This window comes from Ahaetulla prasina, chromosome 3 (genome assembly GCF_028640845.1).
Source record: "Ahaetulla prasina isolate Xishuangbanna chromosome 3, ASM2864084v1, whole genome shotgun sequence".
Lineage (NCBI taxonomy): Eukaryota > Metazoa > Chordata > Lepidosauria > Squamata > Colubridae > Ahaetulla > Ahaetulla prasina.
In genome coordinates, this window is record NC_080541.1 from 13,488,546 (window position 1) to 13,505,008 (window position 16,463).

The 16,463-nt window shown below is 43.3% G+C and overlaps 1 protein-coding gene across 1 annotated transcript in view; it reads right to left on the minus strand.

Moving 5' to 3' along the window:
* CCN4 (cellular communication network factor 4) overlaps positions 1-16,463 on the minus strand; it is a 36,814-nt gene that overhangs the window by 12,503 nt on the left and 7,848 nt on the right. The window lies entirely within an intron of this gene.

Here is a 16,463-nt window from a genome sequence, read left to right on the forward strand (position 1 = left end):
TAACCATTAGATATATTCCATGAACTGCTGCCTCTTTGTCCTCTGGGAAAAATGCAGGGGTGAAATGCTCCCAGTTCGGACCGAATCACCGGATCCGGTAGCAAGGTTTGAAGTCCACAAACCTTAAAGGTACTAAAGTTGGAGACCCCTGATCTAAAAAATATAAATAAAATATTTGTGCAGCTTTCTGAGATTTGGTGTGTTTCTGTAGTGTTTCACTCTAACTACACAAACACACAAAATCTCACAAAGCTGTATGTGGCATTGTGTGTGTGTGTGTGTGTGAGTCAGTTGTGTAGTGTTGTGTGTGTGTAAAGTGTGAAAGTTGGTTTTTGAGCTTTTTGTGGCTGTGTGAGATTCCTGCTTGTTGCAGGGGCCATTTAGGGTGAGGTGCAGCTGCTTTTACATTGTGTGTGAGTCAGTTGTGTTGTGTTGTGTGTGTTTTAAAGTGTGAAAGTTGATTTTTGATATCTCTTATTGTTTTGTATACTTTGTTTATTATTTTTATTATTTATTGTTATTGGCCACGCCCACCCAGTCACCTGACCACCAAGCCACGCCCACCAATTAAGTCACGCCCACAGAATCGGTAGGGAAAAATTGTCCCTTCCTCCTAACACTTCCAGATTATGTTCCATCACATCTTCAGGGTGTAAAAAAAGAGAACACAAATCCATGAAGGATCAGGTACCTAAACTGCAACATAGGTTAGTTAAAGACCTTCAGTGCTGAAGATGTTACTCTAGTTGGGTAATGAAACTTCCTTCCTTCTTCCTTCCTTCCTTCTCAACATTAGTTGGGCAATGAAACAATCAAGGTTAGTTATTTCATATATATTTTCATGTACAGTTCAGCCCTAAGCTACAAAGAAAAAACTGCAGAAAAAACAATGGCTACCATCCGGCCTTCCATGGGATACTGCACGAGTCAAAAAGAGGGCTGTGAAAATATTTACAGATCCCTCACATCCTGGACATAAACTGTTTCAACTCCTACCCTCAAAATGACACTATAGAGCACTGCACATCGGAACAACTAGACACAAGAACAGTTTTTTCCCAAACGCCATCACTCTGCTAAACAAACAAACCCTCAACACTGTCAAACTTGTTCTGTCCTCCCTCGCCTCTGTCTGAATGATGGCTTAATTAGCCATCACTATCAGCTCTGGCAGTAGAATAGCCAGCGTCTGCCAAGAGCCTCCGTTATCTTCTACGACGCTGGTGACACCTAGAAACAAACTTCAGCTCTTAATCAGTGGATTTGCCTGTTACAAAGAGACACAGCAGCTCTGGCTGCCTTTATATCCTGTGGGGTGTGGCTCCATGACTCAGCACTTCCTAGGCCTGCCCCACCCCTGCTTCTGTTGTTCCCGCCTCTCCTGCCTACGAAACCAAGCCTGATTGCCATCAGCTGGGTCTGCAGGCGTGGCCTGGGGGGGGGGGAAGAGTCAGGGGATGGAGGCCTTGTTATCTCTTCCACCTGGCCTGTTTCTGGCTCCTGGAGCTGAGCCAGGGAAGCCGGTGCTCCCGAGATAAGTCCTGACGGCTCTTCCCCCTCACTGTCCAAGTCACTTTCTGGCAGCAGGCCCAGCTCGGGGGATGCAGACACAACAAAACTATTACTAAATCTGCACTACTATTAATCTTCTCATCCTTCCCACCACCCATCTCCTTCCACTTATGACTGTATGACTGTAACCTTGTTGCTTGTATCCTTACGATTTATATTGATATTGTTTCCTGATTGCTTATTTGTAGCCTATGACTATCATTAAGTGTTGTACCTTAGGATTCTTGATGAACGTATCTTTTCTTTTATGTACAGTGAGAGCGTATGCACCAAAGACAAATTCCTTATGTGTCCAATCACACTTGGCCAATAAAGAATTCTATTCTTCTATTCTATTCTAATAGTTTCCTCTATTACAGTGAGGGCGAACCTTTTCCAGACCAAGTTCCCAAAGCGCGTGTGCTCAACCCCCCCAAATGCAATGCGCGCACACACTCTGTGCACGCCCCCTTCCCCCCATGCAAGCACGCATGGCCCCCGCACATGCTACACCCTGCGCATTTGTGCGCGCCCTGCATACACCCTGCCCCCCGTGCATGCATGGCAGAGACCCGACAACCAGCTGGCCGGCGGGAGGCACAGATGCTTGCACGGCGGAGCTGACCGGAGCAACAGCTCATGTGCCCACAGAGAGGGTGCTGTGTGCCACCTGTGGCCTGCGTGCCATAGGTTCACCTTCGTGGTTCTATTAGATCTTTTTTTGACAAGCAAAAGATCTAAAAAGGGGGCAGGTTTTCCATCATCTAATTGCAACCCAAAATCTTGAGCCGGAGGAGAATAATTCCTCAGTGAATTCATTGAACAGGAATTCTGTTCAATGAATTTGAACAAGTGAACAAGTAAAGAAACAAATTTTCATCCAAAGAAAATGCAAACATAACAATGTAACCGCATTATAAAGCCTTGGTAAGGCCACACCTGGAATACCGCATCCAGTTTTGGTCACCACATTACAAAAAAAGATGTTGAGACTTTGGAAAAAGTGCAAAGAAGAGCAACTAAGATGGTTAATGGCCTGGAGACAGAAACGTATAAAGAACAGTTGCAGGAATTGGGTTTGGCTAATCTAGAGGAAAAGACGAGGGGGGACATGATAGCAGTATTCCTGTATTTGAGGGGCTGCCACAAAGAAGAGGGAATCAACTTATTTTCCAAAGCACCAGAACGGAGGACAAGAAACAATGGATGGAAACTAATCAAGGAGAGAAGCAACCTGGAATTGAGGAGAAACTTCCTAACAGTGAGGACAATTAACCAGTGGAACAGAAGTTGCCTCCAGAAGTTGTGGGTGGTCCATCACTGGAGGTTTTTAAGAAGAGACTAGACAGCCACTTTGTTCTTTCTCCTTCCCCACTTCAGACCCATGAGCTGGCCTTCAGCCAGTGGATTCATGGCTCTTATCAGTCCTGGCAGAGAAATCGCAGCTGCCTGTCAAAGTTCAAACAAATGACTCACGTAGCAAGACTTTCAGCTCTTTTTGAAATGGATCAGCTAAACTTTTGCTTCCCGTGGAGTGAGAACAGTCCCAAAGCTCCTTATATATCCTGTGGGGTGGGGCTCCTGCCCCACCCTTCCCTTTGATGACGCCGCCTCTCTAATCTTCTGAAGCGCAAGTCAATCCAAGCTTGATTATTATTATTATCAGCTGGGTCTGAAGGCGTAGCCTGGGGAAGGGAGGAATCAGGGGATGACGGCCTCATTACGTCCTCCGACTGGTCTGGTTCTGGCTCCTGGAGCCGGGCCAAAGGCATCGGTGCTCCCGAGGTAACCCTTACCGGCCCTTCCCCCTCACTCTCGGAGTCACTTTCAGGCATGGGGCCAGGTTCAAGGGCTGGAATCGCAACACATTTGTCTAAAATGATACAGGGTCTTCTGCTTGAGCAGGGGGCTGGACTAGAAGACCTCCAAGGTCCCTTCCAGCTCCATTCTGGTTGATTGCATCATTGTGCCAATTCAAACAATGTCAAGTTTTACAAACAGGACATCAGATTGCCGCAATGATCCAAAAGGTGATTTGCAATAATACGTCCATTTCAATGGGTCTTAATACAAGAACTTTTGCTGCTTTGAGTTAAAATGTTCTTTCTTGAAGGCCCTACAGAAGAGACCTAGTCTGTCCCTTTCTCCTTTTCTCATCCTCCTTTTTGAAAGGGTCAAAACTTGCTTTTCCTTCCTCAAAATGTCCTGGCTAACAATGCCATAATTACTCTACCGGTTTCCATTTCGAGCAGGAATTGAAGTTAATTGGTTTACTTTCAAATGGCATAGAAAAGAAGTTTTATTCTTGTGTTTTTGGAGGCCAGAGTTCCCATTGCCTGTGCAGATCAATTCCTTTTGTTCGTGGCATTTAAAAACAATTTGCCCATAGTTCCTGGATTTTATCAAAGCTTTGAAGGCCCAAAGTGAAGCTTCAAGCAAAAAAACAAAAAACAAAAACAAAACCCACCATGCAATTCGATTCCATTTCTTTTGATCAGCCCTCTATTTTGGGCTAATCATTACCTTTTCTTTGGTTTGAATAGAAAGCAAGATGGCTGACCTTCCCTTCAAGGGGATCAGGTAATTTGAGGATAAAACATTAGATAATATCCTGGATTACAAAGAAAGACAGCAATTTGTCCCAAACAGACTCTGTAGTCTTAACATGTCTTTCTTCTTTCCAGAGCAGGGACATATGTGGAACAGTGTGTGTGTGTGTGCTTGTGTGTGTGTGTGTCAGAAAAGTCAAAATGGCGGCTTTGGATACACTGGCACGATCGCCATCTTTGACAAGAGTGTTGATGAGCCATAGCTATTTCTGAGGTCCAATGATTCTCTCAAAATCATGAACGCAGCGCCCTGGCATCACAATATCAACTCTATCCCAAGTTCATGTCTGTGAATGAATGAATTAGAATAGAATAGAATTAGAATAGAATAGAATAGAAACTGCCCAAGGAGCTGCTGATTCAGTTCTATAGAGAAATTATTGAGTCTGTCATTTGCACCTCTATAACTGTCTGGTTCGGTTCTGCAACCCAACAAGAAAAACACAGACTTCAGAGGATAATTAGAAGTGCAGAAAAAATAATTGCTACCAACCTGCCTTCCATTGAGGACCTGTATACTGCACGAATCAAGAAGAGGGCCGTGAAAATATTTGCAGATCACTTGCATCCTGGACATAAACTGTTTCAACTCCTACCCTCAAAACGACGCTACAGAGCACTGCACACCAGAACAACTAGACACAAGAACAGTTTCTTCCCGAAAGCCATCACTCTGCTAAACAAATAATTCCATCAACACTGTCAAACTATTTACTGAATCTGCACTACTATTAATCTTCTCATAGTTCCCATCACCAATCTCTTTCCACTTATGACTGTATGACTATAACTTGTTGCTGGCAATCCTTATGATTTATATTGATCATCAATTGTGTTGTAAATGTTGTACCTTGATGAACGTATCTTTTCTTTTATGTACACTGAGAGCATATGCACCGACAAATTCCTTGTGTGTCCAATCACACTTGGCCAATAAAAATTCTATTCTATTCTATTCTATTCTATTCTATTCTATTCTATTCTATTCTATTCTATTCTATTCTATTCTATGTCTGTGAAAACATCAAAAGAGCCAGTTTGGTCTAGTGCAGGGGTCTCCAACCTTGGCAACTTTAAGACTTGTGGACTTCAACTTCCAGAATACCTCAGCCAGCAAAGCCCACAAGTCTTAAAGTTGCCAAGGTTGGAGACCCTGTCTAGTGGTTAAGGCTCCAGGCTAGAAACCAGGAGATTGTGAGTTCTCCCCCCCCGCCACCCTTTAGGCACGAAAGCCAAATGGGTGGTTTTGGACCCATCACTCTCACTAAACCCAATATACCTCACAGCAGGGGTCTCCAACCTTGGCAACTTTAAGACTTGTGGACTTCAACTCTCAGAACTGGAGTTGAAGTCCACAATTGTGGAGTTGAAGTTGTGGGCTTCAACTCTGGGAGTTGAAGTCCACAAGTCTTAAAGTTGTCAAGGTTGGAGACCTCCGCCTCACAGGGTATATTCACTCACGTATACCTCACACAGGAGAGGGAAGAAGTATTATATGTTCACCACCTTGACTTACTTATAAAGTAATAAAGGTAGAATAAAAATCTAATAAAATAAAAATAGCACACGTACGAAAGGAACATAAAAAATTGGTGCAATCTTGCTGTCATTTCCTACTCTTGACCGGTCCAACCCTCCTTTCTCTCTTCTTTCCCCTTCCTTCATCTTCTCCTTCCTTCTTCCTCTTTTCCTTTTCCTTTTTCTTCTCCTTTCCCCTTCCTACCTTCCTTCCTTTTCTCTTTTTCTTCTCCTTTTCTCCTTTCCTCCTTCCTTCTTTCCCCTTCCCCTTCTCCTCCTTCCCCTTCTCCTTCTCTTCTCCTTTCCTTTCCTCCTTCCCTCCTTCATTCCTTCCTTTTCTCCTCCTTCTCTCCTCCTTTCCTCCTTTCCTTCCTTTTCTCCTTCTCTTCTCCTTTTCTCTTTTCCTCCTTCCTTCTTTCCCCTTCCCCTTCTCCTCCTTCCCCTTCCCCTTCTCTTCTCCTTTCCTTTCCTCCTTCACTCCTTCCTTGCAATCCTTATGATTAATATTGATATATTGGCCATCAATTGTGTTGTAAATGTTGTACCTTGATGAACGTATCTTTTCTTTTATGTACACTGAGAGCATATGCACCAAGACAAATTCCTTGTGTGTCCAATCACACTTGGCCAATAAAAATTCTATTCTATTCTATTCTATTCTATTCTATTCTATTCTATTCAGTTAAGTGTGAACTAAAATTTTAAAAAGAAAGCTAAAAGGAAATGCTGTACATGCTTTTCACCTTCCTGTGGCGCCACCTAGTGAGCTACAAGTTGAGTGCCATTTTCATTTCAACTGCAGTCCTCTTTTTGAATATGGTGGGGAATCAAAGTCGTCATAGGAATGGAAAATTACTCTGCATAAGTTCCTAATCAAAGTCATAATATCGATGGATAACTTCCAGTTTAGTTGGCACCCACCATAGTCCCTTGCCCAGATCAGAGCACCCAATCGCACCCTTCCGATGATCCTAGAACAAATGTAGCTTGCTTTTTATTGATTAAATTTCAGGAAACCTTTTAAAAAGTTAACTAGCTAAATGGGAAGAAAGAAGGCAAAAGGAGAGGGAGGGAGGGAGGGAGGGAGAGGGAGAGAGGCAGGCAGACATTCAGACAGACAGGAGAGAAAGCAGAAGGGGGACAGGCAGGCAGGCAGAGACAGAGAAGAGAGAGAAAGGAGAGAGAGGGAGAGAAAGAGCAAGACAGACAAAGGAAGAAAGAAGAAACAGGCAGGCAGAGAGAGAGAGAGGAGAGAGAGAAAGGAGAAAGGGGGAGAAAGAGAGAGAGAGACAGAAATAAAGAGACAGAAACATAGACAGATAGACAGAGAGAAAGGAAGAAAGAAGAGACAGGCAGGCAGAGAGAGAGAGAGGAGAGAGAGAAAGGAGAAAGGGGGAGAAAGAGAGAGAGAGAGACAGAAATAAAGAGACAGAAACATAGACAGATAGACAGAGAGAAAGGAAGAAAGAAGAGACAGGCAGGCAGAGAGGGGAGAGTGAGAAAAGAGAGAGAGGAGGAGACAGAGACAGATAGATGGACAGAGAGAGAGAGAGAGAGAGGAGAGAGAGAAGAGAGACAGACAGAGACAGAGAGAGAGGAGAGAGAGAGAGGAGAGGGGGAGAAAGAGAGAGACAGAGAGAGACAGAGAGAGGAGACAGAGAAAGGAAGAGAGAGAGACAGACAGACAAAGACAGAGAGAGGAGAGAGAGAAAGGAGAAAGAGGGGGAGAAAGAGAGAGACAGAGACAGACTTACAAAAAAGGGAGAATCATAAAATTGTTCAAAATAAGCTTTCTTTCCTAACATAAAGCTTATTTTAGGCAAATTTTGCATCAGAAATGCTCCTGACTTACAACAGTTTGGTTAGTGACCATTCAAAGTTATAGTGGCACTGAAAAAAAGTGATTTATTATGGTTTTTTTCATACTTACAATGGTTACAGTATTCCTATGGTCATGTGATCAAAACTCACATGCTTGGCAACTGACTCATGATGTAAAGATCCAAAAAGCTGAAGATTCAGATAGATCTTGATAGACTTGAACACTGGGCCCTATCTAGCAAAATGAAATTCAATGTAGAGAAAAGTAAAATCTTACACTTAGGCAAGAAAAACCAAAAGCACACATATAAACTGAGGGAAACCAGACTTAATAGCAGTGACTGTGAAAGGGATCTTGGAGTCTTAGTGGACAATCAGCTAAATATGAGCCAACAGTGTGCAGCAGCAGCCAAAAAAACCAATGCAATCCTAAATTGCATTAACTGAGGGATACAATCAAGCTCAAGTGAGGTACTAATACCACTCTATAAAGCCCTTAGTAAGACCACACCTAGAGCACTGCATGCAGTTTTGGTCACCACACTATAAAAAAGATGTTGAGACTCTAGAAAAAGTGCAGAGGAGAGCAACCAGGATGATTAGGGGACTGGAGACTAAAACATATGAAGAACAGTTGCAGGAACTGGGCATGGCCAGTCTAGTGAAGAGAAGGACCAGGGGAGACGTGATAGCCGTCTTCCAATATTTGAGGGGCTGCCACAGAGAGGAGGGGGTCAACCTATTCTCAAAAGCACCTGAAGGCCTGACAAGGAATAATGGATGGAAACTGAACAAGGAGAAGTTCAACCTGGAAATAAGGAGAAATTTTTTGGCAGCAGGAACAATCAACCAACGGAACAGAAGTTGTCTTCGGAAATTGTGGGAGCTTCATCACTGGAGGCTTTCAAGAAGAGATTGGACTGCCATTTGTCAAAAATGGTGTAGGGTCTCCTGCTTGGGCGGGGGGGTTGACTAGATGACCTACAAGGTCCCTTCCAACTCCGAATCTGATGTCCCCATTGACTTTGCTTGTCAAAAGGTTGCAAAAGGAGATCACGTGACTCTGGGACACTCCAACCGTCATCAATGCGAGTCAGTTGCCAAGCATCTGAATGTAAATCACATGACCACGGGGAGGCTACAACGGTCATAAGTGTGAAAAACGATCATAAGTCTCTTTTTCCCGCGCCGTTGTAACTTCAAACGGTCCGTTGTAAGTCGAGGACTACCTGTATTACAATAGCTACGGAACAGTGTTTTTCAACTTAGGGACATTGAGATGTGTGGACTCCAAATCCCAGAATTCCCTAGCCAAAGTGCTGGCTGGGGTATTCTGGGAGTTGACATCCACACATCTTAAAACTGCCAAGGTTGAAAAACAATGGAAAGAGTGTTTCCATTGACACTACCTTCAATGTCATTTGTTCCTGAAATGAGAATTCTGTTGTCATTTGTTTGATGACCCATAGATGTCTTTTCTTGGCTGTCTATGATGTTCTCAAGAGTCTTCTCCAACGTCAACGTTCAAAAGCATCAATACTTTTCCTATCCGCTTTCTTGAAAGTCCCATCTTCACTTCCACAAATTGTCGCACAATGATTTGCACCGTCCTGGTCTTTGTAGATCTGGTGTTCAATTATCAACATCTGGAAGTTACAGGCTCCTGATTTCTTAGTTAAAGTGGTAATGAGTGCATTTTTGGGACACCAGATTAGAGACAGGTCATAATTAAAGAGAGACTCAACCTAGAGCTAAGGAGAAATTTCCTGACAGTTAGAACAATTAATCAGTGGAACAACTTGCCTCCAGAAATTGTGGATGCTCCAACACTGGAAATGTTTAAGAAGATGTTGGATAACCATTTGTCTGACATTGTATAGGGTTTCCTGTTTGAGCAGGGGGTTGGAGTAGAAGACCTCCAAGGTCCCTTGCAACCCTGTTATTACGTTATCATAAGAAAATCTATCTTTGTGGTCACTAGAAGTCAAAAACAACTTGAGGTTAGATTAATATCATATTGAGCATAATCAAATCTAATCAAACTTCTGATTTCAAGCAGAAGCAAATCATATTATAATCGGTGTTAATATCTTCATTGAGAATAGAGAATAGAGCTACCTTTATTGTCCTCAACATTTGTACATGTGTATTTTCATTTTGCTGCTTATATTCAGATAGGGATGCTAACCATCTCTGAGGAATTTCATTTAGACTTCTCAGCCACTATTCTTAAATAGTGAATTGTGCCAAAATGAATTAGAATTAAAATCCTACAATTAATCAGTAGACCAATTTTCCTCCGGAAGTTGAGAATGCTCCAATACTGGAGGTTTTTAAGAAGAGATTGGACAACCATTTTTCTGAAATGGTATACAGTAGGTCTCCTGCTTGAGTAGGGGTTGGGCTAGAAGACCTCTAAGGTTCCTTCCAACTCTGTTATTCTGTTAGAATACATTTCATCAAAGTGGGATGTGTGAGAAGGTCGACTAAGGGTCGAATTTCACAATTAAAATCCAGTTCCTGGTAACGCAGCCTCTCCACTTATTTGTAATCTAACATCAAAGCATTAGGGGGCAGCATTGAAACAAGAATCAAACCAAACTTTACTTGTGAGATCCAAGAGGATATGATTTAAGTTATGTACCCGTGACCTTTTATCTTGAAATCAGAGGGTGCAAAATTGGGAATGCTCCAACATTGGAGGTTTTAAAGAAGAGACTGGAGAATCATTCGTTTGAAATGGTACATATGACCGGTAGCTTCCTTGAGCTGGGGGTTGGACTAGAAGACCTCTACAGTTCCTTCCAACTTTGTTATTCTGATATTTTGGGGAAAAAATGTTTTTTTTTCTTTTTTTTTAGAGTCAGCTTGGTTTAGTGATTAAGGCATCAGGTTAGAAACTGGGGGGGCAGTGTGTTCTAATGCCTTAGTCATGAAAGACAGATGGGTGACTTTGGGCCAGTCACCAGGAGATGGTGAGTTCGAGTTCTGCCTTAGGCATGAAAGAAAACTGGATCGGGGCGGGTTCCGAATCCCATTGCTACCGGTTCGCTCGTGCACACACGTGCACTCGCGCATGTGCAAAGCTTCTGCGCATGCACAGAAGCGTCCAGGTTGGTGGCCAGAGCCTCCTGCCTCCGCTACTGGTTCGCCTGATCCGGTGCGAACCGGTAGCAACTCACTACTGAATGAATGACTTTGGGTCAATCACCAGGAGACGGTGAGTTCTAGTCCTGCCTTAGGCAGGAAAGACAACTGGATGACTTTGGGCCAATCACCAGTAGATGGTGAGTTCTAGTCCTGCTTTAGACACAAAGCCAGTGGGGTGACCTCGGGCTACTCACTCTCTTCCAGCCCTAGGAAGCAGGCAAGGACAAACCACTTCTGAAAAACATTTCCATGGGACCTGTCCAGAGACTCTCAGAATTGGTCATGTTGTTCCTCTCATGCTCACAAGGAATGGCACGAAATGGAACATCAGATGTTGATTGTGGTCTGATTCCCTGCCTCATTGGTGTGGTGAGGTTCAAACGTCTCCCACGCCCAGCCTAATCCTCGGTCCCTACAGAGGCATACATTAAATCACAATGCCTTCCTTTGCATTGTTCTCGTTCCTGATTACTCATCCCACCACAGTCTGAGTCTTAAGATCTGAGGTGTTTTTTTTTTCCTTTCAAGTCTCTGTCTGGTGAAGATCACTGTTTGAATTCCTGTCAGGGTTGAGGATGCGAAATTAGACTTGGTTAAGGCCTTGGCCTTTGTTTGCCCCACAATACTTGAGAAGTGCCTGTCCCAAAGGTGTTTTTTCAAAAGGCAACTGGACTTGGTTTTTCCTCAAAGATGTTTCACTTCTCATCCAAGAAGTTTCTTCAGTTCTGACAGAATGGTGGAGGAAGGAAGAATTCCTCAGGGTCATAGTGGGGACATAGGTCACAGTGAGGATAATTAACTGGTCAAACAGCTTGCCTTCAGAAGACGTGGGGCTCCATCACTGGAGGTTTTTAAGAAAAGACCGGTCTGCTACCTCTCCGTAATTGTTGTGCCTCGTCCTCCCTCCTCTCCTCAGCCGGGCCCCTCCCGTCTCCACCCGGGCCTGTTATCAGACTCCGAGTCTGATAATGAAGATGAACGGCCTGTCATGCCTCCAGCCGCCGGCCCTGGCCCCATGCCTGGAGAGGATGTCAGGAGTGAACAGACAAGCCCGATAAATTTCACTCCTACAGCGTGTGAGCAGGAAGCCAGCCATCTGCTGGAATTTCTGACAGCAGATCCAGCTGAAGAGAATTCAAAGTGGGAAGATCCTCGCTTCCCGAGATCTGAGAGGCGACGCCAGCAGAAGGAAGGGAGGGGCAGGCCTGGATAAATGCTGAGTCATGGAGCCACACCCCACAGCCTATATAGAGGACCTGCTTTTGGCATTCCAACCTTGAGTCAAGCGAAATCTCATCTAGTTTGCTGATATCGGACTCTATCGCTGAAGTCACAACTTGGACTCCTGCCTGCCCTGATAAACCTCAAAGGAATTTGGCAAGCTGCAGAGGCTTTGTTGCCACGTTTGATACGGACTTCCTAGACCCGGTCGTCGGAGGGGGAGGAGGACATGACAGAAATGTTATAGGGCAGGGATGTTCAAACTTGGTCCCTTGAAGAGTGATGGACTTCAACTCCCAGAATTCCCCAGCCAGCAACTTGCTCATATTTATAGCTCATGTTGGCTGGGGAATTCTGGGAGTTGAAGTCTATCACCCTTCAAGGGGCCAAGTTTGGACACCCCTGGTATAGGGTCTGTTGCTTGAGCAGAGGGTTGGACTAGAAGATCTCCAAGGTCCCTTCCTGCTCTATTCTGGTTGATTGCATCATTGCGGCAATCCAAATGATGTCAAGTTTTATAAACAGAACATCCGATTTTTGCCACAATGATCCAACCATCTTGAAATATTTTAACCCCATAAATGCCTGAATGGTGTCATAGGACTTTATAGCCTATTTATATAATTTATATATATTATATACTATTTATATAATTAAATTATAATTAAGAGATTGGAAAAATCATTTGTCTGAAATAGTATAAGGTTTCCTGTCTGAGCAGCGGGTTGGACTAGAAGACCTCCAAGGTCCCTTCCAGCTCTATTCTGATTGATTTCATTCTGCTCTGATTATTAGTGTTTATTATTGTAAAATAAACTAATTGTTTATTGTTATTATTTCTGATAGTAGCAGAAATAAGTGGACTTTTATTTTTGTAAACCGAAACTAAAAAGATAATAATTCCTGGATTCCATATAGATAAAAGCTAGGCTTGTATCTTTACAAGAGAGTAAAATTTTTGTATATTAGCTCATATATATAGGTCTTCTAGTCCAACCTCCTGCTTAGGCAGGAAACCCTATTCCATTTCAGACAAATGGTTACCCAACCTCTTCTTAAAAACTTCCAGTGTTGGAGCATTCACAACTTCTGGAAGCAAGTTGTTCCACTGATTAATTGTTCTGTCAGGAAATTTCTCCTTAGTTCTAAGTTGCTTCTCTCCTTGATTAGTTTCCACCCATTGCTTCTTGTTCTACCCTCGGGTGCTTTGGAGAATAGCTTGACTCCTTCTTCTTTGCAGCAGCCCCTGAGATATTGGAACACAGCTATCACGTCTCCCCTAGTCCTTCTTTTCATTAAACTAGACATACCAAGTTACAGCAATTGTTCTTTATATGTTTTAGACTCCAGTCCCCTAATAATTTTTCTTGGTCTTCTCTGCACTCTTTCTAGAGCCTCAACATCTTTTTTTTACATTAGAGATTACATAATAATAATAATAACAACAGAGTTGGAAGGGACCTTGGAGGCCTTCTAGTCCAACCCCCTTCCAGGACAGGAAACCCTACACCATCTCAGACAGATGGTTATCCAACGTTTTCTTAAAAATTTCCAGTGTTGGAGCATTCACAACTTCTGCAGGCAAGTCGTTCCACTTATTAATTGTTCTAACTATCAGTAAATTTCTCCTTAGTTCTAAGTTGCTTCTTTCCTTGATCAGTTTCCACCCATTGCTTCTTGTTCTACCCTCAGGTGCTTTGGAGAACAGCCCGACTTCCTCTTCTTTGTGGCAACCCCTGAGATATTGGAACACTGCTATCATGTCTCCCCTAGTCCTTCTTTTCATTAAACTAGACATACCCAGTTCCTGCAACCGTTCTTCATGTTTTAACCTCCAATCCCCTAATCATCTTTGTTGCTCTTCTCTGCACTCTTTCTAGAGTCTCAGCATCTTTTTTACATCGCAGCGACCAAAACTGAATGCAGTATTCCAAGTGTGGCCTTACCAAGGCATTATAAAGTGGCACTAACACTTCACGTGATCTTGATTCTATCCCTCTGTTTTTGCAGCCCAGAACTGTGTTGGCTTTTTTAGCAGCTGCTGCACACTGCTGGCTCATATCTAGATGGTTGTCCACTAGGAGTCCAAGATCCCTCTCACAGGTACTACTATTGAGCAAGATACCACATATACGGTACCTGTGCATTTTGGTTTTTTTTGCCTAAATGTAGAACCTTACTTTTTTCACTGTTGAATTTCATTTTGCTAGATAGCACCCAATGTTCAAGTCTGTAAAGATCCTTCTGTACCTTGAGCCTATCTTCTGGAGTGTTGGCTATTCCTGCAAGCTTGGTGTCATCTGCAAATTTGATGAGTTCCCCATCTATCCCCTCGTCCAAGTCATTGATGAAGATGTTGAAGAATACTTCCATTAATTCCATTGAGGACTGCACGTTGAGTGCGGTTGGTCAGCTAGCGAACATTACTTTTTTTTTTGTGCAAATTTTTGTTTTGACTCATCCATGCCATTTCCTCCTTCCTCTTTGCCATCTCCATCATCAACAACAAAACAATTACAATATACCGACAATCCTCAACTTACTTATCACAATTGGGACCGGAATTTCCATTATAAATTGTTGCCGTCATAAGTGAAATCATTCTGTGCTCAGACCCAGTTTTACTACCATTTTTTACAATGGACCTAAAGTCATCACAGTCATTAGGCGAATCACAGTTATTAAATGAATCCAGCTTCCTCAATGGTTACTTTTGGTCACCCCTGCACCGCCGAGAATCGTCGTGGTGCAGTGGTTAGAATGCAGTATTGCAGGCTAAACTCTGCCCGCTGACAGCAGTTCGATCCTGACAGGCTCAAGGTTGACTCAGCCTTCCATCCTTCCAAGGTCGGTAAAATGAGGACCCAGATTGTTGGGGGTGATAGGCTGACTCTGTAAACTGCTTAGAGAAGGCTGTAAAGCACTATGAAGTGGTTGGGAAACAACAACAGTAACAGAGTTGGAAGGGACCTTGGCGGTCATCTAGTCCAACCCCCGGCTCATGCAGAAGGCCTGTACCAGGGATTCGAATTGCCCAACTGCCGACCTTTCTGATCAATAGTCAGGCTAATATATAAATCTAAGTATATAAGTATATAAGGTCTAAGTGCTATTGCTATTTTTTTGCTGGAAAATGGCAAAAAAAAACCTCACGAATCATAATTGTGTGATTGCAGGATGTCCCACTGCAACTGGTCATAAATATGAGTTGGTTTCAAAGGACCTGAATTGTGAACGTGTAACCAGGAGATTGACGCCACAGTTTGTGACAGTTGTAGGTGCAAATATGGGTTGCAAGCGACATTTTCTGAGGCCTTTATAACTTTGAATTGTCCTTTAGAGCCCTGGCGGAGCAGTGGTCAGAATGCAGTATTGCAGGCTGACTCTGCTCACTGCCAGGAGTTTGATCCCGCCCGGCTTAAGGTTGACTCAGCCTTCCATCCTTCCGAGGTGGGTAAAATGAGGACCCAAATTGTTGGGGGCAACAGGCTGACTCTGTAAAACTGCTTAGAGAGGGCTGTAAAAGCACTGTGAAGTGGTTGGGAAACAACAACAGTAACAGAGTTGGAAGGACCTTGGCGGTCATCTAGTCCAACCCCGGCTCATGCAGAAGGCCTGTACCAGGGATTGAATTGCCCAACTGCCGACCTTTGTGATCAATAGTCAGGCTAATATATAAATCTAAGTATATAAGTATATAAGGTCTAAGTGCTATTGCTATTTTTTTGCTGGAAAATGGCAAAAAAAAACCTCACGAATCATAATTGTGTGATTGCAGGATGTCCCACTGCAACTGGTCATAAATATGAGTTGGTTTCAAAGGACCTGAATTGTGAACGTGTAACCAGGAGATTGACGCCACAGTTTGTGACAGTTGTAGGTGCAAATATGGGTTGCAAGCGACATTTTCTGAGGCCTTTATAACTTTGAATTGTCCTTTAGAGCCCTGGCGGAGCAGTGGTCAGAATGCAGTATTGCAGGCTGACTCTGCTCACTGCCAGGAGTTTGATCCCGCCCGGCTTAAGGTTGACTCAGCCTTCCATCCTTCCGAGGTGGGTAAAATGAGGACCCAAATTGTTGGGGGCAACAGGCTGACTCTGTAAAACTGCTTAGAGAGGGCTGTAAAAGCACTGTGAAGCCGCATGACCTGAGTTTAACTTATAGAATCATCTATTACAATGTCCTTCCTGTTGAAGACTACTTCAGCTTCAACCACAACAATCCACGAGCACACAATAGATTTAAACTTAAAGTGAACCGCTCCAAACTTGATTGTAGAAAATATGACTTCAGTAACAGAGTTGTTAATGCCTGGAATGCACTACCTGACTCTGTGGTCTCTTCCCAAAATCCCCAAAACTTTAACCAAAAACTATCTACTATTGACCTCTCCCCATTCCTAAGAGGTCTGTAAGGGGCGTGCATAAGAGCACCAGCGTGCCTACCATTCCTGTCCTAATGTTCCCTTCAATCTGTATGGTTATTCCATGCTTATACTTATATATATTGTTGTGTTTGACAAAATAAATAAATAAAATAAAAAATAAAATAAATAAGTCTAAGTGCTATTGCTATTGCTATTAAATGAACGGT